At 41.5% G+C, this 24,987-nt stretch overlaps 3 long non-coding RNA genes across 3 annotated transcripts in view; 1 reads left to right on the forward strand and 2 right to left on the reverse strand.

The window, feature by feature from the left end:
* The window catches only part of LOC131384076 (uncharacterized), a 150,521-nt gene that overhangs the window by 4,963 nt on the left and 120,571 nt on the right, over window positions 1-24,987 (reverse strand). Inside the window, exon 2 of the long non-coding RNA XR_009214574.1 lies at window positions 5,155-5,301. This is a non-coding gene — a long non-coding RNA (uncharacterized LOC131384076). The remainder of the gene's footprint in view (window positions 1-5,154; window positions 5,302-24,987) is intronic.
* Window positions 1,281-17,388, forward strand: LOC131384081 (uncharacterized). The gene is made up of 3 exons (XR_009214579.1): window positions 1,281-1,352; window positions 13,755-13,846; window positions 16,567-17,388. It is a non-coding gene; the product is annotated as an uncharacterized LOC131384081 (long non-coding RNA).
* LOC131384080 (uncharacterized) lies at window positions 8,483-8,864 on the reverse strand. Its single transcript, XR_009214578.1, has 2 exons — window positions 8,827-8,864; window positions 8,483-8,688 (listed from the first exon to the last, which is right to left on the reverse strand). It is a non-coding gene; the product is annotated as an uncharacterized LOC131384080 (long non-coding RNA).

A 24,987-nucleotide genomic window follows, 5' to 3' on the forward strand; every position in this document is an offset into this window, starting at 1 on the left:
CAACTGGCTGCAGCTATCCTGACAGTTCTGAGGCTCACTTTTCTCTCTGTCTGATAATTCCTCTAGGGATGTACCTGCTGCTAGGTGTCACCTCAGGGATGTGTGCAGCACCTGTTACCTCTGGACTGGCTTTATGGTGATATAAAATCCTGTTCTGTGACATGTGGCTGGTGTTATCCACTTTGTAATTCTTTGGGGAAGCATTCCTTTGCTGATGAGTATATAATTATCTTCATTTTCTTCTCATTTCACTGAAATATAACCTTCCTTCTTCTGAAACAAAAATCACTACATGCTCCTTTTATTTCTATAATTCATTTTTTTAAAATTTCCTACTGTCCTTTTTTTGTTCAAATTAACTCCTCACATTTTTATTCTCACAGCAGACTGAATTCATTTTCACTTAAAATATGCACTATAGTCATGGGTCTCCAAAGACATTTTGAAATATTCCCATATTAGAATATGATATTAGAATGAGATATTCAATAGATCTTGTCCATATTAACAAGCAAAGTTTTGTGATTTGAAATCCACATTGGTATTTTCCATTGAATTATGAATAATCTTATCAACAAAGCATCTTATTATATGACTTTGAAATAATTTAGGTCAAGATAGGAAGAAGACAATCTAATATGTATTGATTGCTTCTAAATCCATGTGTGGTCTCATATAATCTTCCCACCAAGTTCTCCCAGTCCCTTAAGAACCATTAACCTCACTTTGCAAATGAAGAGACAGGTTCAGAGCTGGTATTTGGCATGGCTATGCTTTTGATGTGAGTAAGCAACAGAGGTATAATTATAGCCCCACTGTCTTTCCACATCCCACACCCCATCCTTCTGTCCTTGTGCAATATAAAAATTAAGCCAGGAAAAAAAAAATGTTCAGAAGTTAAGTATCAGTACTGTTTGCATTCACCAGCATTTTAAAGATAGTTTATTATGCATTTTATTATGCATGTGTTTCAGTCACCAAAACACATATACAAGAGAATTTATAAATACCATGGAAAGTAAGAAGCCATGGGGAGTAAGCAGCTTTACCATCTAATTAATGATCTCTTGGGCTAGAATACGGGGGTTTTTATTTAATGAGATATCATTTAGTAAGTTTAAATATGTTTTTAAAAGGCCAATAAGAACAGCCCAAGATCTGGGAGAACAAATTAGATGGAGAACATCAAAATACCTAGTTTTCAAATATGAATAAAGTGAATCAAAAATGCATGCCATGTTTAGACTTCTCAGAAATCCAAATGGTAACAACTTGCAACCCAGCCTTCAGTGATGGAGAAGATCCCCCCACAGCCAACACACCTCAGCTGAGGGACCAGCGTGCAAGCACAGGTAAAGTCCTCATGTGTCGCAGGGGGTAAAAGAGGAAGGGTCTCCTGAGGGCGTTCTGCATCACCACTGTGCAACAACCACATTTATCTCTCCTAGACCTGGTTTTTAACATTTTATCTCCTAAACCACTTAGTCCTTCTTGGTTTAAATTTTTCTTTTTTCTTTTTTTGAGACAGAATCTCACTCTGTCACCCAGGCTGGAGTGCAGGGACGCAATCTTGGCTCACTGCAAGCTCCGCGTCCCGGGTTCACCCCATTCTCCTACCTCAGCCTCCCAAGTAGCTGGGACTAGAGGCAACCGCCACCACACCCAGCTAATTTCTTGTATTTTTAGTAGAGACGGGGTTTCACAGTGTTAGCCAGGATGGTCTCGATCTCCTGACCTTGTGATCCGCCCGCCTCGGCCTCCCAAAGTGCTGGGATTACAGGTGTGAGCCACTGCGCCTGGCCAGTTTAATTTTTTAACATAAAAGTAGTAGTTTTGCAGAACATGTGAATCATGCATTTGTTTCCTAAGATGTAAAGTGGGTTTTATATCATTGTAATCTGTTTCTGAATGGATCATTGATTTCTCATTTGAGAAGTTGTAGACGAATAGATCAGGTATAGAATGTATGGCAGCTCTAAACTCTACTGGGACTGGTGGAATTATACCACTATGGTGTCAGTAGATGGTAAATAGCAAATGAAAAAGAAGCCACCTAAGAGGCAGCTGAGGATGCGCTGGGGAAAGTACATTACTTCCAGTCGCATATTCAACTCCAAACCCTTGCAGTTTGGCTTATGGATGTATTTAATATAATATTAATGGGCAATCTATGTCCTCTGTTCTATGTTTTGGAGGGTCACACCAGTGTTACAGAAAAGTACTCTTCATGTAGGGTTTTGCTGTAAGCAGGTTAATGGAGAAGGAAGTCATATACTAGAAGTATGGTACAAGTCAAAGTCAGCTTAGCAAGTCAAACACAGGAGCATTGGTTTGAAGGTCTAGGCAGGTTGAGTGGATTTCCGTGGATGGAAGATCAAGTGGGGAAGGGGATAGTAATTGAAAAGATGGAAGACAGATTTCACATAACAAACATGGGAGACCAAGTTGGAGACTTTCAAGAGATGGAATACAGATTCCTGACGCGGCTTTGCAAACCATTTGTGTGTCGAATTCTGCATGAATGCTCAGTTTATTTAAATGGGTCAGAGTAAGTTTGACATTTCACTAGCGCTTGGTGAGACTTCCGTGACAGATGTACCATCATAGGGTCCTCCCAGAAGAAATTACTGATTGACTTTATCTTATCAATTTCCCGATTGATCTCATGATCATTCCTCAAGCTTCTACCTCTACCTGTGGACCAGGAATGGGAGCTGCTTATCATACTCCAGAAAACAACTGTGCTGATGAAAACCCTTTATATTCTCTCTCGTGAATCTGAGAGCTGATTCCTCACGACCTGAGGGAAGACCTCAGAGGGGTGCACGAAACTCAGAACACGCATTTAAAAGACTGAACAGAGAAGAAGAAAGAAAGTCAGCAGTCTCAGTGTTAACAGAGCCCCCAGCTTAGCAAGATGGTGGTGCATACACACAGGGCAGAGAGACAGGGGGTTCTGTCCAGCCACATAGCAAAGGGTCTGCACCTGCTCATGTGTGAAGTTTGCCATGGCAGCTTTTACCACAAAGTATTTATCTTATTAGTCATTTCCTTATCTTTTTTGACTTTTCAGTCTTCTGTTGTTGAACATTAAACTTTTCAATGAATTCCAATAGCAACTATATATATATATGTATGTATGTATGTAGAGAGAGAGAGAGAGAGATGGGGTCTCAAACTCCTGAACTCAAACGATCCTCCCACCTCAGCCTCCCAAAGTGCAAGCTGGTCATAATCTACAGTGATTCTTTATGGGATTCATGTGCATATGTTTATAGGCTTCTGAATTCATTCGAAGGAGTCACAACACTCTCTAATTACATCACATTTCATATAATGTATGCAGAATACCTATTATAGTGTGTAATCTGTATAATAAGGAGGTTAGTCTGAATAATGTCTCAGATTCCTTTTAACTCTAAAATTTTGTGATTTGTATACTGGAATGACAAGTGAAAGAATGGATGAAAAAGAAGCAGGAAACAGCAAATACGACGTACAATGTGTTTTCTATCGTTTTTACACCATATAGTAATTTATATGCCGTCAGAGTACCTTTATCCAAAGCACTGTCTGAGTCCGTGCCATAAATCACCTTTAGAGATATTTATGCCTCCATCATAAATCTCTAAGAACTACTTTAATTGACAGCTATTAAAGATGCATTATTCATGGAAGTTGTCAGACCACAGGGAAATGTTTTATTTTGCTAAATTATGGTTAAATTGACTTGACCAATTTTGATTTAGAGCTACTAAAAGCCAGGAAAATTACCATTCCATCAAGGTTTAAGATGCAAGTAAAATTGCTTAATTTTAACAAATGAAATGTATCATAACCAACATCACAGCCATTAAATCTTCATATTTGAAAGTAACAAAGATGTAAAGGTTAGTGCAACGTCTTTTGCAAATAGTGATTTTGTAAGAATGAAGAATGTACATTTCCCAGTGATACTAAAAAATCTGTTCCGATCCCTGCCCGCCCTCCCCCATTGACTGAGAGAATCTTTTCCTTCCTGTGGGGTTAAAGGAGAGGGACCCTCAGATCATTTCCATCATTTTTTCATACAATGCTACATTTGACAGCAGCATATTCACGTGCTCTGAAGTTTGGCATGGAACCAGAAAGCAAACCCAAATATTCTGGAGGGACCACCCTTTTTCTAAAACAATTTTTTCCCTGCATTTCAGAGGAAACATTTATATGCCCTCCTCTGCCTAGTCAACTCGACTCCTCCACGCAGAGCCCACTGTTACTTCTTATCATCCGACTGCAGGTGCTGTGCATACAAACCTTTCCCAGGCCTGGGTAAGATACAATCCCCACCCAAAGAAAAAACAACTGCACCTCTGAGAATCGCTCTGTGGGCCTTGGCTAGGGAAATACTGACTTCAGAATCTGAGTACTATAAAAATAAATACACACACATATTTCTAGAGCAACTCTCAGACTCTCAAAATAGTTTCCTCAAAGTAGGGTTAGTGACACACATGCCTCCTGGGACTCGTGTGTATTACATGAGATAATTTAAATAGAAAACAGTCTCAGATTGTAAGCGTGAGGTCAACAGACATTTAACTTTCCTTCCAATACTCCAAAGCCCCACTCACTAGGACATCTTTAAACCTGAAAAAATAAACTTTGTATGAATTCTAACCCTGAAAATGTAAAAGATTATTCAAATGCATTGGGTCATGATTACATTGAAGAGAAATATTTGGAGAATGCTTTTATACTAGTCTTTCCAGGGGTTTATATTTTTAGTTCATTTGACCCCTGTTTATAAATTTCCAGTTGTCCTAGATAAAGACATTACAACTTTCTGATAAGCAAGTTTGAAACACTGTAAGAGAACTCTGATGGCTCTAAGGGTAAAACGAATATAATCAAGTCTCACCTGCTGAAGATGGGTTCCACTGTCCACTAATCACCAAAATTTTACTTGTTCTTATTATCTTGAGTGTACCAGTATTTTCTTATTATCTCCTCAACTTTTAGACAAATATGTCTGGGAGTCTCTCCTCCTATCTCCTGCATCAGCCCTGAGGCCTTCCAATTTCATTTCTCTTCTGTCAGACTTACCTCCTCCCCAATGAAAGAAACCTCCAAGTTGTTTGGCTAACGTTTTTGAAATCTGTTTCTCACACTTACCGCTGCAGTGCTAGGAACAGTGCTAGATCCTAGACACCAATAATGAAGAGTGGGAGTCACTGTGCTCAGGCTGACACATCTTCAGAGAACAGCAGGGGTGCGGTGCATCCAGGTCCTCCTGGAGCCTTGTTCTCCAATGTCCAAGAACTGTAAAACAGAACACACATCATATACAGGATGTCCGAGGACAGTAAAATAGAACACACATCACAGACAGGATGTCCAAGGACTGTAGAACAGGACGCACATCACAGACAGGCTGTCCGAGGACTGTAGAACAGAACACACATCACAGTCAGGCTGTTGGAGGAGAACACACATCACAGACAGGCTGTCCGAGGACTGTAGAACAGAATACAGATCACAGACAAGTGTCATGCGTGGGATTTCCTCATAGGGAACTTTGCACAGCTGGAGGTTCCTGTCATTCAGGCCTCAGCTCAAAGTTCATATCCTCAGCCCTCCAGCCCACCTCATCTCATTGGCTCTTCCTCACTCACTGAAATTGCTTTGCCCCATTGTCTTTAAAACATGAGTCAGAATCTGAAATTACCTTACTAATATGTTACGTTTTGTCTTGTATATACTGTCTGTCTCCCCCATTAGAAGGGACGCATCATAAGATCAAATATACAACCTGTCTCATTTCTACTCTATCCCTGATGCCTACAAGAGTAACTTGTAAACAATTTTACAATGAGTAAAATGCTTGTAATGCTGTCCCTCTAACCCACTACACACATCACTTTCTCTAGGATAAACCCGAAATTTTTCACAATTTCCTTAACACATCTGGACATTAGTTTGCCTCTTGAGGTTTTATAGACTGGAAGAGAGTACTTTTTAACTTGCGTATGTACTATTCCTTCAGGGAAAGAAAGAATTTATAGAGACAGACAATTATGAACCCAGCATACAGCATATTAAAGTATTTTTGTTAATGCAACGTGTAAATAGTCATAAAATGATCTTGCTTCAGCCAGACGTGGTGGCTTACGCCTGTAATCCCAGCAATTTGGGAGGCCAAGGCGGGAGGATCATGAGGTTAGGAGATCGAGACCAGCCTGGCCAATATGGTGAAACCCCATCTCTACTAAAAACACAAAAATTAGCTGGGCATTGTGGCACGTGCCTATAATCCCAGCTACTTGGGAGGCTGAGGCAGGAGATTCGCTTGAACCAGGAAGTTGGTGGTTGCAGTGAGCCAAGATCACACCACTGCACTCCAGCCTGGCAACAGAGCAAGACTCCATCTCAAGAAAAAAAAAAAAAAAGAAAAAAAAGATTTTGCTTCTTTCTTATATTTCATGTGTCTTAAGAAGTTTTAGATGCAAGGGCAGTTGAATGAAATCAATAAAACCAACAGTATGTGCAAAAGATATAGATTATACTTTAAATTTTTTTGAGAAATAATCTCAAACTCATTGAGGAATCCTTTCCATCCTCAATTCCTAATCCAAACTAGATGCTCAAATGTTATCTGAAGTGATGAACGATAAAATCCTAATTCCATACCCTCTCTTAGCCTCAGTCCATGAGCTATAATTTACTGCATTGACACAATGAGCCTAAACTGTTGATTCACTCTCATCTGTGTATTTTAAAGTTCACTCATTAAGATATTATTCAAGTGAAAATTCTATCTGTAGCAGTTGCACAAAACTGTAGTAGTTGCACAAATTCTATTTGTAGTAGTTTCAAAAACATGGTAACGCAACCATGTTGATTACCATTACCTGAGGCTATGTGGGAAAGCACAGATTCCCAGAACTGCTATTAAAAAATTCAATTCATGGGTCTATTGGGTCATCCCACTACCCAGTTTAATTCTATAAGCGGTAGCAGCCTACTTGCCATTTTTGACCATTTTACAAGCACATGGAAATACTAAAATTGACAGATGTTTGTATACTTCATATTGCATATGGCTGCCTGTGAGGGAAAACTCAAATAGGAGAAGCATATGTGTTTATGGAAGTGTTTATTTTTCTCATATTTCAGAAACTGTGGAGGGAGAACATTCAGGACTGTTGTGGCTGCTGCATTATGCCATCTGTTCCTCAGACCCCCCTTGCCCTGTCTGCTCTGACTTCTTTAACATGAGGATTGAATTCTAGTGGCCCACAATGGCTGCTGTTCTTCTGCACATCACATCTTTGCACCAGGCAGGGGACATACAGGACTAAGGGCAAGGACAAGCAGGTCCCCTGCACTCGGTGCTTTTAAAAATATTTCCCAACAAACACACAGTGGTCTCTAATTATATCTTATGAGTTAGAACTATGTCCAGTGGTCTCCTCTTTATAGAGGCTAGGAAACATGGTGTATTAACTGGGAACATTTTAAACTTGAACAAAATGAAGTTCCCATGGACAAGGTATAAAGGGAGAATTATTGTTATGGGAGCAAATAATGGTGTCTTCCCACAGCAGGAAAACGTTTTAAAAATGCCCTGAACTAAACTGCATTGCACAATCCTTTTTTCAAATGCCCACCCTATGGTAGAAGACACTGATTGACCATGTATGTCTTTGGGGAGCAGGAAAAAACATTTTCTTGTCTCCATATTGCATAAAGGTCTTTCCACAATAAATAAAGACCTTTCTTTGTAATTATTTTCTGCCACCAACTAACAAATATTCTCTTAAGTGAGTCATCTGGAGTTAAAATTGCCCATTATAATAGCCAGACTGGAAAAAAAAAAGCATTGATAAATTTTGACTTTCTCAAACGCTAGAGGCTTAACAGTTAAAAAGCTACTATTAAATAGTTTCATTCTACTGGCATGCGTTATGAGAATATAAGAGAAGATTATGAAAAGTGATCAGAATTCCATGGCACAGAGGGAGTAATAGACTTAATTTAAAAATTGCTACAAAAATTTTCCAACACACCTTTAGTCATATTAAAAGTAATTAAATTCACATTGTGCTTAATGAAAATCAGCTGTTGTTATGAAACCATGGTGACAACTTGCCACATTCGGACAGTTTTCGTTCATTTTGTGTTGCTATTAAAGAGTACCTGGCTGGGCGCGGTGGCTCACGCTTGTAATCCCAGCACTTTGGGAGGCCGAGGCGGGCGGATCATGAGGTCAGGAGATCGAGACCACGGTGAAACCTCGTCTCTACTAAAAAATACAAAAAAATTTAGCCGGGCGTGGTGGCGGGCGCCTGTAGTCCCAGCTACTCGGAGAGGCTGAGGCAGGAGAATAGCGTGAACCCGGGAGGCAGAGCTTGCAGTGAGCCGAGATCGCGCCACTGCACTCCAGCCTGGGCGACAGAGCGAGACTCCGTCTCAAAAAAAAAAAAGAGTACCTGAGGCTGGGTGATTTATAAAGAAAAGACGTTTATTTAGCTGATGGTTCTGCAGGCTGAGAAGTTCACAGGTGTGACCCTGGCCGCGGGAGAGGGCTTCATGCTTTGTCACACATGGCGGAGAAGGTCCAAGGGGAAGTAGGCACTGGGAAGCAGGAAAACCCTGAGAGGCGTCCCGGCTTTATAACAACGCGGTCCCGCAGGAACTTCTCCATTTCTGTGAGAACGAATCCAGTCTTAATCCAGTTCCAGCGAGAACCCACTCACTACCCAGAGAGCAGCTCCCAGCCATTCATGAAGGATCTGCTCCCACGACCCAAACACCTCCCTTTAGGCCCCACCTCCCAACACTGACCCGCACATCGAGGATCAATTCCCAACAAGAGTTTTGGTGAGAACAAACAACCCACATCCAAACCATAGCACTGACTAGTAAGCCTAAAAAGTAGCTAACTTATGGTTGACGCTGTTAAAACGTAAGTTTAGGTCATAGTCACATTAACAGCGACTTAGCTACGTCAGTACGGAAAGTTACAAAGCAGAAAAGACTTCTTTTCTGCTTGTGAACGTTTCAGACAATCCTTTAAAATATACTGGAGGACAAGAGGTTTGAAGAGTTAGTTCGAAAGGGTTTATCTGAAAAAGAAAACATGTTAAGCAATAAAAGACTTCTCACTCTGCGCTTCTGATGTAATGCCATTTCTCAGAGCAACAACGCACACATAAACATAGCAGTTGTGATGAAAAAAGAAAAGCAAAACACATCTGAAAATCTGAAAAATAAATTCAAATAAGGAAGAGACAAAACCATTTGTTTACCAATTTTCTTTCCTTTTGGCAAAAATAAATCAAATACTAAGGATTCTCGTTTGTTGCTGTTTGCATGCCAATCACCAGTCACTCAAGCTAAGTGTTTAACCTAAATTTAAAAAGTGAACTGAATAGAATCCTGGAATTTTCTAGTTTTATGGAAATTAAAACTGCCCTTTTCCCAAGCCCTGAAAGCTGAAAGTAGATAACTTTAAACTTCAGAAAAATCACTACAACAGATCACACACGGACAACCTTCATGGGTGCTGCTTTGTGGGCCACTGGGAGAGTTCCCCAGGACATCACCTGATACCACATCCAGACATGCACCTACAACCTGCATTCCACCACCAAAAGGTGCTTCACGCTCTAGTCTAGAAATCTCCACTGTCTGCCCTCTGGATCCAAACAATAAGACCATAATTTGCTCCATATATAAACCTTTGCTTTTCTTTTGTTTTCATAGACTGACACCTTGAATTCTCTTCCAGCAATACAATCTTGCTTTACAATAGAAAAGTTATTGATGTCTTAACAGCCTGACAAGGAGGAGCTCCTGAACCCCTTCTGGTTTGCAGTGGCCCCAATTCAGGAACTGCTTTTTACTAAAATAAACTCTTGAACATTTTATTGTGCCTTGGATTGTTTTAACACAGTCACATACTCTGTTTTGATTCTAAACAACTTACGTGAATTAAAAATGTGATTCTGTGAAAACCAGGATGTAAACTCTGGGTTAGACAATGTTCATCTGAAACTGCTGGCTGTTTAGGGACCACGGTCAGGACTGATGGAGCAGGAAATGCTGCAGTTTGGCCTGGAGAATGCAGAATCCCAAAGATTCCCACCTCAAAGAAAGTAAGCCGCAGAAGTACCCGGCATGGAGAGGCCTGAGGGACACAGAACTCGCAATTGTGTGCGATTGGATTTTAATTCCCAGGGATCATGGGGAGACTAAGGAGCTGCCGCAGCTCTCACAAAGAAACTCACAAATTAACACATGCACTCCTTGCTAAGATTATAAATGCAATGCTTTGCAATTTGCAAGGAAAAACATATATTTAGCTATAAACTTTGTAAATGTTTTATCCAATCTGGGGCCTTTACTTTTTAATTCTGAAATCTGGTTGCCACAAAAAGTATTGTTTGAATACACTAAATGTCTCAATTTATATTCTTTTATAATTCTTCTTTTTTTTTTTTTTATTCAGACAGAGTCTCACTCTTGTTGCCCAGGCTGGGGTGCAATGGTGCGATCTTGACTCACTGCAACCTCCACCTCCCAGGTTCAAGTGACTCTTCTGCCTCAGCCTCCCAAGTAGCTGGAATTACAGGCACCCACCACCATGGCTGGGTAATTTTTGTATTTTTAGTAGAGACGGGGTTTTGCCATGTTGGCCAGGCTGGTCTTGAACTCCTGACCTCAAATGATCCACCCACCTAGGCCTCCCAAAGTGCTGGGATTATAGGCCTAAGTCACCATGCCCAGCCTATAATTCTTCTCTTTTGTATCTACACTGGTCTTTGGTGATCTCACCTAGGATATGGCTTTAATACAATCCATAAACCAGTGGCCCCCAAAACTAAATCTATAACTCAATCTTCCTACAATTTACCTAGAATTTCAAATGAACTCTTGAAACTTCTTGTCCTGTTTCATATTTTAATTCCAGAATCTTATACCCAGTTGCCTCCTTCACATTTTGTTTGGATGTCTAAGTATCTAAAAATTAACATTTTGCCTACTGATACCCCCCCACCAAACCCTTACTCTCCTACAACCAATGCTCAGCAGAATATTCAATAGCTATCCTTATGTAATTTGATAATGATTTTTATAATTTTAAAAGAGCTACAACTGTCCATAACAAAACTGTTTTGAAAAGTTAGAAACCCCACTCAAGATTAAAGAATATTAGAATCTCATGGTTATTGTTCTATTTCTTTTGCGAATAATGCCTATTTAAAATTCAAATGCTGGTTTTCATTGAGCTTTACATTTGCTTCAACAAACACTCCATAGCATTACCCTGAACCTCAGAGGATATGTGAAACTCAGCAACAGATTAGAGCAACAAGAACTTTGAGTGCTGCATAGAAAATTATATATAAAGCAGAAGTAAGACAGTTGTTTTGTAAAGATAGGGAGTTAACCACCTGGGTAGGTTTCAAAACTTTTCTAGTAAAAGCCAAAGCAATTCCCTGTCTCATTCTTCTTAAAAATAAAAAGAAAACCCAGGCAAAGCTTTGTTCTAATTCCCAGATTTCTTTCACTTGTAACTTTGAAAATGCACAACAGACTTAATATTTAGGTTTCATTAGAAAGCTCTTCCTTTGTTTGGTCCCAAATGCCAGCTTTGAAAAACAGCATTGAGATAGAAGAATTGCTGAAGTTCTCTGTTACACAGTATTAGAGAAAAATTTCATTGGGAAAGATACTTTTCCTAATTGCATTCAAAGTATGGGCACAGTAATGTATTCATACATTTAAGAGAATGGGGTTGTGACTGCATTTGATTAAGCTCAGCTCATTAGCTTCGTCAGAAAGGCCAAAATATAAATACCTTGATCAGGATTTCTGACCTTCTGATGAAGGATTTTTCTTGGCCCCTTCACTGGACTCATGGGAGGGGAGCCCCCCATTCAGCCCGCTGTGCTCAGCCCCTTGCAGGAGAGAGCACATAAGTGAGCAAGTTCGGTGTCCAGGCTGACGGCTCCGGTGCTGACACAGAAGCAAGCTCCATGCAGAGCCTGCAGTGGTGCCCAGGTGGAGGTGCCTGCGATCCCAAAGCCCCAGAGCAGGTGTTGCAGTGCTCTCTTGGTTCTGCCATCCACGGACGGCAGTGTGGTAGCAGCTCAGTTGGCCCCTTGACTCATTGCCTGGAGCTGCTGCCCCGATTGGTAGGGCAAACGACTGGTGTGATGGCCTTTCTGGGTACCCATACTCACTGGGTCCCAAGCTGTTGTCTGACATCCACGAAGAATGAGCTCACACAGACAACTGAAGGGTGATGAAGGTGGAGAATTTTACTGAGCAATGAAAATGGCTGTTAGCAGAAAGGGGAGCTGGAGAGGGGATAGAAAGGGCACGTCGTCTTCCCCGAGGTCAGGCTGTCTCCTACGCTACCAACTGAGTCTGGGCTCTTTGTAGGCACAGGATGGAGGGTGCATGCTGATTGGTTTGTGAGTATGCAAAAGTGAAGACACCACTCAAAGGCTGGCACAAGAGTGTAGAAAACCAGTTAGGAAACGGGAGGTATACATAAAATAGATGAAGGGTGGGGATCAATCCAAGGAAAGCACACCAAACAGGAAGACAAGTTCTCAATTCAGTCTGAGGACAGGAAAACAGGCTCCCAATCCAGTCTGAGAATAGGAAGACAGGTTCTCAATCCAGTCTGAGAACAGGAAGACAGGTTATCAATCCAGTCTGAGAACAGGAAGACAGGTTATCAATCCAGTGTGAGAACAGGAAGACAGGTTCACAATCCAGTCCGAGAACTGGAAGACAGGTTCTCCATCCAGTCTGAGGATCTAACCTGTAGCTTGGCTTTAAGGATTTAAACTGTGTTTGGCTTGGAGGTGGGGGTCAGTGGGTACCTGGTACCTGCCCCTATCTGCCTAGGCATTTGGCTGCTTCCTGTCACCATCACTTCCAGAAATCCCAGCCTTTTTCAACAGTCCAATCCTAGCCACAGCCATTAAAACATGTAACTAAGTCATTGTTCCTCCTTAGTGGGTGGATTGCATGTTTCCTTGCACCATTTTGTCTATGCAGTTACCTTTAAAGCTGTTGTTTTAAGCCAAAGTCAATTCAGAGGAAGAATTGTTTCACTTGGGAAATTAATTTTTTCATAGAAAGGGGAGTGATCAGAAAATGTATGGAAGTGACATTGCAGATTATTTGATTTTCGAGGGCCACCTTCTGGTCCCTATATTTCCACAGACTTAAAATCTCCCAGGATGTTGCAGCGTGACCCGAGACATAATTGGCAACTTTGCATACACGTTTTAACAATATGAAGCTCAGAACTAAGTCCTTTAGCTATAACTTGAGTACCTTCTGAGGTTGTTATTTTAACGTGGGTGCTATTGCCTTGTTAACCAAATTGAAGATCTTTTCCTTTGATTTTTAATTGAAGTGTGACTGACTGCTTAGGTTCACAAACCTCAAGTGTTTTGGTCAATTTTCACGTATGTTTAGTCTTGTGGGGCCACACAAAGATCAGGATAAAGAACATGTCCAGCACCCCCAAAATATGCACCCACATCCCGTATGTCAATACTTGTGTCAGTATTAAAGGTAACCATTATTCTCATCTTCATTGACATACATTAGTTTTGCCACTTTTTGAATGCCAAGAAATGGTACCCAACATTATGCACATGCTTGTTCTTGGCATCCTTTGCTCAACATAATGTTTTTGAGATGCATTCGTGTCGATGCAAGTAATTTTCTTCTTTTCTTTGCAGTATAGTATTTAATTACAAGAACATGCCACCATCTATCTGCCCATTCTTATTTGATGGCTGTTTGAGTTTCTTCCAGCATTGGACTAACGTGGGTAAGGCTGCTATAAACTTTAAGCTGTGGTGTCTTTGGATAAATACAAATCTATTTGTGTTGAGTATTTGTCTAGCAGTGGAAATGCTGTGTGTTAGCGAATACTTACAAGTTAGTTTAGTGGACACTGCCAGTTTTTAAAGGCATGAATCAGGCCTTCCAGGAAGGAATATGAGAGTTTTGGTTAAAGATGGTTAATATAACTAAACATAGAAAGTAGAACAATATTAGAATATACCAGAATAGTATTCTTTTAAACAACACAAAATACTAATCATAAAAAGAGCCAAGGATAACTGGACCACATTAAAATTAAGAATCTCAGCTTATCAAAAAAAGTACCATAAAGAGAATGAAAGAAAAAGCCAGAACAGAAGAAAAGACCTGAAATCTATTTATCCAACAAATGACTCCTACCCTGGATGCATGAACACCTGCTACAAATTATTGTGAGAAACGACGACACCTCCATTAAGAATAAGCACAGGACTTGTGCAAGCTCTTCCCAGAAGGTGCCAAACAGTACACTCATAGCCAAGTGCTCAAAACCATTCGGCATGAGATAAATGCAAATAGAATCATCAAAAATATATCCTCGCCAGAATGACAAATGAATATAGCTGGCAGTCTCTAGGGCTATCTAGATGTGGAAGTTTATTTTTTACACTTTTCCTTTTAATTAGGATAGGTTTAAATACATTTGGCCACATTTGGACCTTATTCCTCTTGATGTACAATATTCTCTAGTTAGAAAGCTGAGCATGGAAATACTATATTAACACCTCTTGGTATAGCCAACACAGGAACTGGTGTATTCTATATGCACAGTTAAAAGGTTAATAGATTTTGGGTAGATCAATAATTATATAACTAGAACAAAAACAAACAAAAAAACTCCACTGAACAATAAACAATGATTTGATACTTTAATCCATTCTATAACAATCCAGCCAAACAGTAAGTTACCCTGTGCTTGAACATATCCAGAGATAGGACATACTGCCTCCTGAGACAGTACATTCCTTCTTTGGCCAGCTCATAGATCTTTCAAAGTTTTTCTTAGAAAAAATATGCCTTCCAATAACTTCTACAAGTTAGTCTATATTTCACTTACCAGGATACATAAAGCCATCATGTTATCAACTTTTCAAAAATAACTATCAAATTCTCATTCATCTATCTATATTTTAAAACTCAATAGTCATTGGTCCAAAGACTAAAGTCACATTAAATAATGCTAATATGTGAACACAATTTATAATGCATGAGGTCCAATTCTCCCCTATAACTCTAAGAAGGTGCTAGACATTTCTCTCACAGACGCAAGATCTTAATCCACACCCAGGGATCTCCCTGGTGAAAGGTAAAGACTGGAATGATTGTCCTGAACAGCAGAGGCGGGCCCAGTTGTGATTTAATGACTCCAAAACACAGGGCGACAAGAACAAGAACATTTCACTCTGAAAATCTCAACACGGAGCTTGTGCTTCTGCCAAAAGATTTCCTGCAAGTTTTGGGAGGGGACTCCTTATGCCAGTTACAAGTACTGCTACAGTGCTCACTCCAGGACAGCTGAGCTGAGCCTCCAGGATGCGCAGAGCCTGTGCGTGGTGGGTCATGTCAGTGCAGCCAGGAACCGTAGGAAGCCTTGCACAGAGGAAGACATGACCTGAGAGTGCATTTAGCTGCACGTCTTCCCTGCTGTGGACCCCAGCGACAACCGCACACTCGGGATTTCTGGAAAGAGAGGGTCGTATATTTGCATGCTCCACCAAACCACAATTCTATAGCTCGAGAGACTTGCAGACAGCAAATACCCTTCCACCTGGCTAACTGTCTGGGAAGCCACACAAAATGATCCCACCGCTGGCTCTGTCCTGAAGACAGCCTGGCTCCAGGTGCTGGTCTGACTCTGTGTCAGGCAGCAAAGGCCAGCGTGTGCCCAGCATTTCCACTTGGACTGGTGCTTTAACTGGGCTCGCATGCCCCCAGGGCATGGCTACAATGGAGGCACAAAGTCCTGCTGCTGTCTCTGTCCAGATGCATCGTCTCTGAAGCTTACAAAGCAGAGGCTTAAAGAGAGTGCCCTTGTCTCCCAGCACACTGGCCTGCCTTCCTGATGTCCACATTGTCACAGCTGCTTACTCTATCCAACACTGCCTTTGGGTGGATATTTACAAAATGCATGCCTAGTGTGATACCAAGAAATATATGCTTTTCAACAAAATGTCAACCTTTTACAACATCATAGAATTTACTTAGCAGATCAGCGCAACAGAAACTATGATGTGACTTTACCCCATATGCATTATTGATGATGCTCTCTTGACCTCTAAAACCAAAAACGTGCTGTTGTCCCATAAAGCCACATTTCAAAAAGAGATATGTAATGTTTGTAGGGATTTTAAAGCTCCTATCCATCAAAACTTGATCATTCAATCTAATGTTATTTATGATATTAAATGGATTCAGATTAATCAGTTTAACTGCACAACCTGTCAGCTGCCAGATTGTCATTCTGTCTTTCTTTGCATGACCACACACCTGAGATGGAGTTATTTAGGCTCCTCCATTAATGGGCTAATGGCATAACACCAAGAGCCATCTCGGTTTAACACCCTCTAACATGATGATTTATCTCCACCCCATTGTAACTGGCTGTGTTCTTGTTCCCAAATATTTTCTGCCCTGCCTTCTCTTCCTCTGTCATTCCTATCCCAGAATTGGACATAGTATGTGCACAATTTCTCACCTGTGTGGAGCCAGCCAGCACCCAACCATCAAGTTTCTCCCCAAAGCACCAGGTATAAAGATGGCTCTTCCAGCTGGGGCATCCAAGTGCAGGTGACTCAGGATAGAAATGCAGGTGTAAGAAAAACCATCTTCCTGTGAGTCCCTGAGACTTTGAATTTGTTGCTGCTACAGAATGAGTGAGTTGACCCCAGAACAAAAGCTCCATTCCCTTCCTTGTCACCCTGACTCCACCACTATGAGAATACGTGGACAGGCAGATATGAGTGAAACTGCCTTTGCAGAATTATGACTGAGACAGTGAAAGAGATCTAAATTAATTGATTCCATCTTGCTTCTAACCTCCAAGCTATCCTTGTTCATTCCTGGGTGTAGCCTGAACTAACTTTGGGAGGAACTTATAGTTTGTGGTTTAAAACAAAGATAATAACAGTCCTTTCCCAAAGCAGACCTCCTTCTCATCTGGGGATTAGATTGCCTTTATAGGACTAATATTAGCCACAAGATTAGAAATTATGGCTTAGGAGCCACGCAGCTGGAGGTTACAAGAGTCTGACTCTCCCCAAACTGCTCCTAATATCAGTACTTGATATATTTTGCAGACCCTGAACTTGATGGATCAGCTGGCACCACCCAGACAGAAAAACTGGCTCATCTGATCTTGTGGCCCCTGCGCAGGAATTGACTCAGTGCAAGAGAATAGCTTCAACTCCCTATGATTTCATCCCTGACCAATCAGCACTTCTGGTTCACTGGCTTACCCCCACCCACAAAGTTGTCCTTAAAAACTCTGCTCCCAAATGCTTGGAGAGACTGATTTGAGTAATAATAAAACTCCAGTCTCCTGCACAGCCTCCTCTGTGTGAATTACTATTTCTCTATTGCACTTCTTCTGTCTTGATGAATCGGCTCTGTCTAGGCAGCAGGCAAAGTGAACCCATTGGGCCGTTACATGAGCAGAGAAGGACTAGGCTCCAAGGAATGTCAGGTGACTGTCAGAGGGCTGGTAACAGGGAAAAGAAAATTTCCTAACAAACAGGAGACATCCTGAGCTTGTGGCCAACGACTTCCTAGTAAGAACTTAAAATGGAAGCATTTGACCTTCCCCTGTGGACATGTGTAGGCATGTGCAGTAAGGAGCAAAATGGCAGAGTTTGACCTCTATATGACCTTCCTGTGGGGGTCCTAGACTGGTAAGGGAAAATTGCCCTTAAACAGCATGTGCATAACTTCAACCAACAAATGGCGCATGTGGCCCTTCCAGACACCAGCAGGACACCACATGGGGCGATTAGCCAACAGCCTGCCCAAAGGGAAGGACAAGGGGAAGAGACCAGGATAAACAACAGAAGATAGTAACTCCATAGTAGCCCTGAGCCGACGATCAGGTGGGGCACTCAGTCTTTGGAGTTGCCTGCTTCATTCCTTCCAAGTGTACTTCTCCTTGGTCCAATACATTCTCATTTCTGCCTTAAATCTACTTCTGTCTCTTGGCCAAATTTTTTCTCCCAAGAAGACAAGAATTTGCGGACTGTGGGGCCAGCCCTGACTCAATGCTGGTAACCCACCATCCGGATGTGTTTCCCGTTGGGAGTGGGGGGCATTGCTGTTGCTGCTCTTTGTATGTGGTATCAGGAAGTGTATGATAGATTGTCTACAAGTATTCTATTTATTTATTTTGAGACAGAGTCTTGCTCTGTCGCCTAGACTGGAGTGCAGTGGCATGATCTCGGCTCACTGCAACATCCACCTCCGGGGTTCAAGTGATTCTCCTTCCTCAGCCTCCTCCTGAGTAGCTGGGATTACATGTGCCCACCACCACTCCCAGCTAATTCTTGAATATTTAGCAGAGACAGGGTTTCACCATGTTAGCCAGGCTGGTCTCAAACTCCTGACCTCAACTGATCCTCCCACCTAAGCCTCCCAAAGCGCTGGGATTACAGGAGTGTTTCTTAAACAGATTGAGTTAAGCCAACAAGATATCCATTTTACAATCTATTTTTTTTGTAGAGAAATTCAGCATTTTCATTTAACATTTCACAATGAGTTGGCTTGGATGTTTTCAAAACATCAGGTTCTTTCTAATTAGAGAGATAATGCCCCCTTCTGTATAAGATACATTCTAATAAGCAAACTAATTTAGAAATTCACTCTGTTTCTGTGTCTATTTTCCTAGATAAAGGTAATTACAAAGTCCTTTTGTACCTGTCTGTCAGAGGCTGTTTTGTTTTTTTTTACTTTATAATTTGTTTTCATATAATTTAATATTAAGCATTCCTTTAGCTTGCAGGAATATTTAAAATGAGTTTGCATTGATTTCTTTGCTTCTCTGGAAGACAAACCTTAATTCAATTCCAGAATAATAATAATAATAAAAAGTTCCCATCTTAAAACTGTTTTATTAATTTTTACTTTGGGTTTTCATAGGGGACCAAGTAGAAGATATTTGGCCTTCTCCAAGGCCATCCTGCAGACATATATGGTAGCAAACACTCAGCAAAAAGATATTTATTTGATTGTTTTTTGCTTTCTATGTTCCCAAATATCCATTTTCAGAACTGCAAGCAGGAGAAGAAAACAGACAAACACAGGTCTCTGCCTTGAGGTCCTAAAAGCTGCAAATGAGAGCTGTCTTATGAGGAAATGAAAAAGAGATGCACTTCAGTCAAAGTCATGTTAGAGACTCTTGTTTGCAGGTGAAAACTGAGCTGGGATTGAAGGCCAAGCTTTGACCCTGGGCAGGGTCTAGGAAGACCAAAGAGCTACACAAGACTCTCTGGGGATGTTGTAAGCAGAGCCACCAAGGTGTGGGTCAGCAGGAGGGCAGGATGGAGGTACAGCCCTGCTTCTCCCAGAGCGGTGCACAGTTCCAGTGCAAACTGAGCCTCCAAAGCCGTGTGATCACAGGGGCCTTAGGAGACGCCCACCATCTGCTCAGCGGGCAAATCTGAAATGATGATCATTATAACCTCTGACAGAGCTGGCCCAGAGCTGGGATCTCCAAGGCCGTTATTCATGGTGACTCACGGAACAGAGGGTCTGCTGTGTAACTCTAACCTCAGCAGATCACTATCATAACCACTTCAGAGCAAGTGCCACTGTGACTCATCAGAGTGAGACAGAGAAAAAGAGTTTCCAATAGGAACCTTTGCTCAGAGACATTGAAGGGGACCAGAAGTTGCTACCCCAAATTATGCCACTCTGGCCTGAGGATTATTTTGAGCTGATTGCAGTTGAGGAACAGCAAAGGCAAGAAAAGCTCTAAAATCCTTTGGTAAAGGAAATTCACTTTTACAAAAGAAATTTCTAGTTGCGAAAGTGTCCTCTTCTCTCTTACCTGAAAGAGAGCAACTCTTATTGCCTGAGATGACTCTTATCTGCATAACAAACCTTAATAAACATCCCTTACCTGCATATCCTACTTGCCTTCCCATAACTCATCCCCTAGAAGCACCAAACTCCCTTCCTTCATCTCCCTTCTTCTCCACACTTCATCATCCTTAATATCATCTGGAAGCCCCAAAGTTAACCACCTGCTGAAGCCACACTTTTTCGAAATCCCAAATGTTGATGTGTCCTAAAACCTGGTGTTCCTCTCCATGTGAATTACTATTTCTCTATTGCACTTCTTCTGAATCGGCTCTGTCTAGGCAGCAGGCAAGGTGAACCCAATGGGTGGTTACATGAGCAGAGAAGGCCTAGGCTCCAAGGAATGTCAGGTGACTGTCAGGGGTCTGGTAACAGGGAAAAGAAAAGTGTTTCGTCAGTTTACACAGAGACCCAGACACGGAATTTTCGGAGGACAGATGGAAAAGTAAGTTCTTCCTCCTTCCGTACTCCTTGAATTCTAGACAGAGGCATGCCTGGGTTGGCCTCTAAGTTGATAATTGGAGCAGTAAAAATGAGAACTAGCATTTTCTTATATACTTAAAAAAATTAGAATATATATATATTTAAATAGATATATACTTAAAAATATTTTAAGTATATATTTAAGTACATATATTTAAGTATATATTATATATATAAATTATATATATATTTTTAAAATATATATTTAAAAATTAGAATTGCCCATGTACAGATTAAAAGTTTGGAGAAAACACATTACACATATTAAAAAATATAAAATCCACACGAGGCACAGTGGCTCACAACTTAAATCCCAGTGCTTTGGGATGCCAAGGCAAGAGAATCACTTGCACCTAGGAGTTTGAGACCAGCCTTGGCAACATGGAAAAACCTTGTGTCTACAAAAAATACAAAAATTAGCTGGGCATGGTGACACACACCTGTGGTCCCAGCTATTTGGGAGGCTGAGGTGGGAGAATCACTTGAGCCCAGGAGGTTGAGGCTGCAGTGGGCCGTGATTGTGCCACTGCACCAGACTGAGAAGAGAGACCCTGTCATATATATACATATATATATTTCTAAAATAGCCAACCAGTACATACTTTTAAATTATAAATAGTATTATCTTTAATACACTTTAAGGTGATTTGGAAATGTGAACCCTTCAAATAACAAATTGTTTTTGCATTCTTGAGTATTTTGGTAATTTTGGTTGGACTAACCATGAGCATGAATATAAAAGCTGTATTTCCATTACTTAAGAAATCAGTCTAACAAAATACAAAAATTATTAATTTCAGTCTAACTGCATTTATTAACGAAGCCACTCCTGTGAGCCAATGGTGGGAGTCTAGGACCATCACTGTGGGGAGTCCAAGAAACAGAAGTCATGATTTAAGACCTTCAGATGGATTATTGGAGGAATACAAACAACTTTAGCCCAAGGACTATGTGCTGCTGCGTAGACATGCCGGGATTCGTACTGGACCTGAGAAAAGCAGTGAAAATAGTCCCTGGCCTGCGAGCTTGCTCCCCCACCTCAGGACCCATCCACTCCTGATCTGCCCTGTGCTTACCCCACGCCCAATCCTGCCCCTCCTACCCACCCACCCACACTGCTGGAAGCTTGGCCTGGGAGCTGGGCTTTTAAACACAGCAGAGAGGAGGCCGGGCAAAGCAAAAATAGGACCCAAGTATTGGTGCAGCAGAGAAAAACTGAAATCTGTTAAATCTGTAAACCAAAAATAAAAATCCTAAGCCCTCCAACTGACTGATGGACCTTCCTCTCAGCCAAGGGCATTCCAAAGTTAACCTGAAAAACTAGTTCAGGCTGTGATGGGAAGTGGGGTTTTGACATACCCCATTGTACCCCTCCTCTTGGAATTCAGTCACAGCTGCAGCATTACAATTAACACAGAGATCTTAGGACTGTCGAAACAGGCCTTTTGTAACAATAAGACATCAGATTTCAGCCTGACTCTGGTAAAGCATCACATGACAGGTAGTAGGCCAGGAAGGAAATCAAAGTATTTTACCCCAAAATATATGTTTGGCATATTCTGAAATGGCCCTGCAAAGCTGTCTCTTCTGGGGAAAATCTATGTTCCATAGAGAATACTCTTCTTTTTCCAGATCTTTTCCCTGGCCCAATAGAGAATTAACTAAGAGTCTGGCACCTTTTTAGATCTGATAAGAGCTCTGAATCCTGCCACCTGGAGAAGTCATCTGCACGATAAGGGGGTCTCTACAACCCCTTATCTTAACCCAGACATTCTTTTATATTGATTCCAGGTCTTTAGATAATACTTCTTTTGATCAATTTCCAGTCAGAAAGTCTTCGCAACTGCCTGTGACCTGGATCCCCCCCATCTCCCCCACTCCCATTTGGAGTCATCCCCCCTTTCCAGACCAAACCAATGTAGATCTTACACATATTGATTGATGTCCCATGTCTCTCTAAAATGTATAAAACAAGCTGTAGCTTGGCCACCTTGGGCACATGTTCTCAGGATCTCCTGGGGTTCTGCCATGGGCCAATGGTCATTCATATTTGGCTGAGAATAAATCTCTTCAAATATTTTGGAGAGTTTGACTCTTTTCATCAACAAATCTGAAAAGTGAGTTGAAAGCCAGAAACAAGAACAAAACAGACATACCTTGAAGAGAGAACAAAAGCAGGAATTCATAAGATAATTGCTATGAACCAGGCAGGAATGGCTCCAGCTTTCTAAAACTTGATTGTTAATTGGCCATTGGTCACATGCTAAATAAGTTGGGTCAGATAGGATTTAAAGCCAAAAGCTGAAGCAAAAATTATAGATTTACCAAAACTATAAGAAAGCCAAGAAAGAAAAACAAAGGCAGGAAAAAGAAAGGGAGGGAGGTAGAAAACTTTAATACTGATTATAAGAGAAACAAATTGGGAAATTCACTGATGCCTTTCCAATTCTATAATTGACCCGTATTTATTGATATGAACTGAAGATATCTGAGATGGTTTGGCTGTATCCCCACCCACATCTCATCTTGAATTTTAGCTCCTATATGTGTCATAGGAGGGACCCAGTGAGAGGTAAGTGAATCATCGGGGCAGGTTTTTTTCCCATGCTCTTCTCGCGATAATGAGTAAGTCCCACAAGATCTGATCATTTTATAAAGGGCAGTTCCCCTGCACACGCTCTTTTCTGCTGCCATGTAAGATGTGACTTTCCTCCTTCGCCTTCTGCCATGATTGTGAGGTCTCCTTAGCCAAGTGGAACTGTGAGTCCACTAAACCTCTTTTCTTTATAAATTACCCCATTTCAGGTATTTCTTACAGCACTGTGAGAACAGACTAACACAATATCCAATGTGATTTCAATCACAGCCAATAAGTTTATGCATTAGGACACTGGATTTTCCACTTTATGGGTAGATATTCTTGAGATAATTTAGATTTTATTATTTTTATTCCCTGACTTTACTCAGGACATCTTAATTCCTTGCCTCTGGGATTTCTACGGTTATAACTCAGTGTTTCTGGCAGTCAGAGTCTCACCACCAAGTATCAGCTTACCTCATTGTCCCACTTAGGTTTTAGGGGCAGAGGCTTTGAGCAACACGAGTAGAGAGGAGGGCCCAGGGGAGAGGGTCTGTGCCTCATGCCTGGGATCGGCTGACATTGTCACCTTCTGGGGCTGCTGCTGAGAAACTACGCCTTGGCTTCCACAGAAATAGCAGCAGAAGCCACTGAGGACAAGTGATTATAGGGGCAGAGGGAGAACTTCCCCTTCACCCTCTGAAGGTTAGCTGAAAAATCAACTTACAAAAGGCAGGTTAATCAGAGAAAAATCAACCTGGGCAACACACGAATTAGTGTGTAGACACAGGAGCCTTCAGAATGAAGGCCCAAAGACATAGGGGAAATTGTCGATCTCTATGCTTAGGTTCAATGAGGTATGGACAGCCATATAGAAATGTGATTGGACAGCTGGACGCGGTGGTTCATGCCTGTAATCCCAGCACCTTGGGAGGCCAAGGTGGGTGGATCGCCTGAGGTCAGGAGTTCGAGACCAGCCTGGCCAACATGGTGAAAACCTGTCTCTACTACAAATACAAAAATTAGCTGGGATTACAGGTGGCAGGCACCTGTAATCCCAGCTACTCAGGAGGCAGAGGCAGGAGAATCGCTTGAACCCAGGAGGCAGAGGTTGCAGTGAGCTGAGATGGTGTCACTGCACTCCAACCTCGGAAACAGAGCAAGACTCCATCTCAAAAAAAAAAAAAAGAAAGAAAGAAATGTGATTGGACAAAAAGGCGCGTGCTGTCGTGCTGATAGACTGACTGGGGAAACCCAGCAAGGCCTGCGGGTCAATATTTTTCTTGGCCTCTCTGAACAGGGTTTCTTCCTTCTGGGTTGGGGGCAGGATCCTCTCTGGAAAGGGGATCTTAGAACCTTCAGTCAAAGTAGGTCAGATGATTTATTTATCTGGCCAGTTTTTATACAGAAAGGCAGGAGGAAAGTTAGAATTATGCTTTTGGGTTTTATGGCTGGCTTTGGGGAAAAGGGGTTCTGGTTTCTATGAACTGCCTTTGGTTAAAGGGATTCTAGTTTCTATGGCCAGGCTCGGGGGAGAAAGGGACTGTGAGATGGGAGGGCAGGAAGTAAGAGAAAACCTTTCACTCCTGAGGATTCTTCTGATGTCTTCATTTTGGGATGTTGTCTTCTGAGCCTAACAAGGTGCAGAATCAGGAGAATCCCTGGTCTCTGTCCTACTTCCTGCCTGGGTTTGTCTGGTCCTCAGATGGAGTAGAGGGAGGTGAAAGTTTAGACTGGAGCAGACTTAAGGGCAGTCGGTAAGTACATGTAGTATTTCCTGCATACTTGAATTTGCAGAAGAAAATTGTGCCTTGCTGCATATTTCCAATAATATGGTCAATGTCTGTCTAGATGAATGATAGCCCAGAAAAGTAATCAATAACATACATCCCTTCTTACCTACCTCAGTTATTAATAATCCAGTGTCAATCTATGGCTTTTCAAATTAAACTGCATGCACT

The sequence above is a fragment of the Hylobates moloch genome, unplaced genomic scaffold (assembly GCF_009828535.3).
Source record: "Hylobates moloch isolate HMO894 unplaced genomic scaffold, HMol_V3 SCAFFOLD_8, whole genome shotgun sequence".
In the NCBI taxonomy this organism is placed as follows: domain Eukaryota; kingdom Metazoa; phylum Chordata; class Mammalia; order Primates; family Hylobatidae; genus Hylobates; species Hylobates moloch.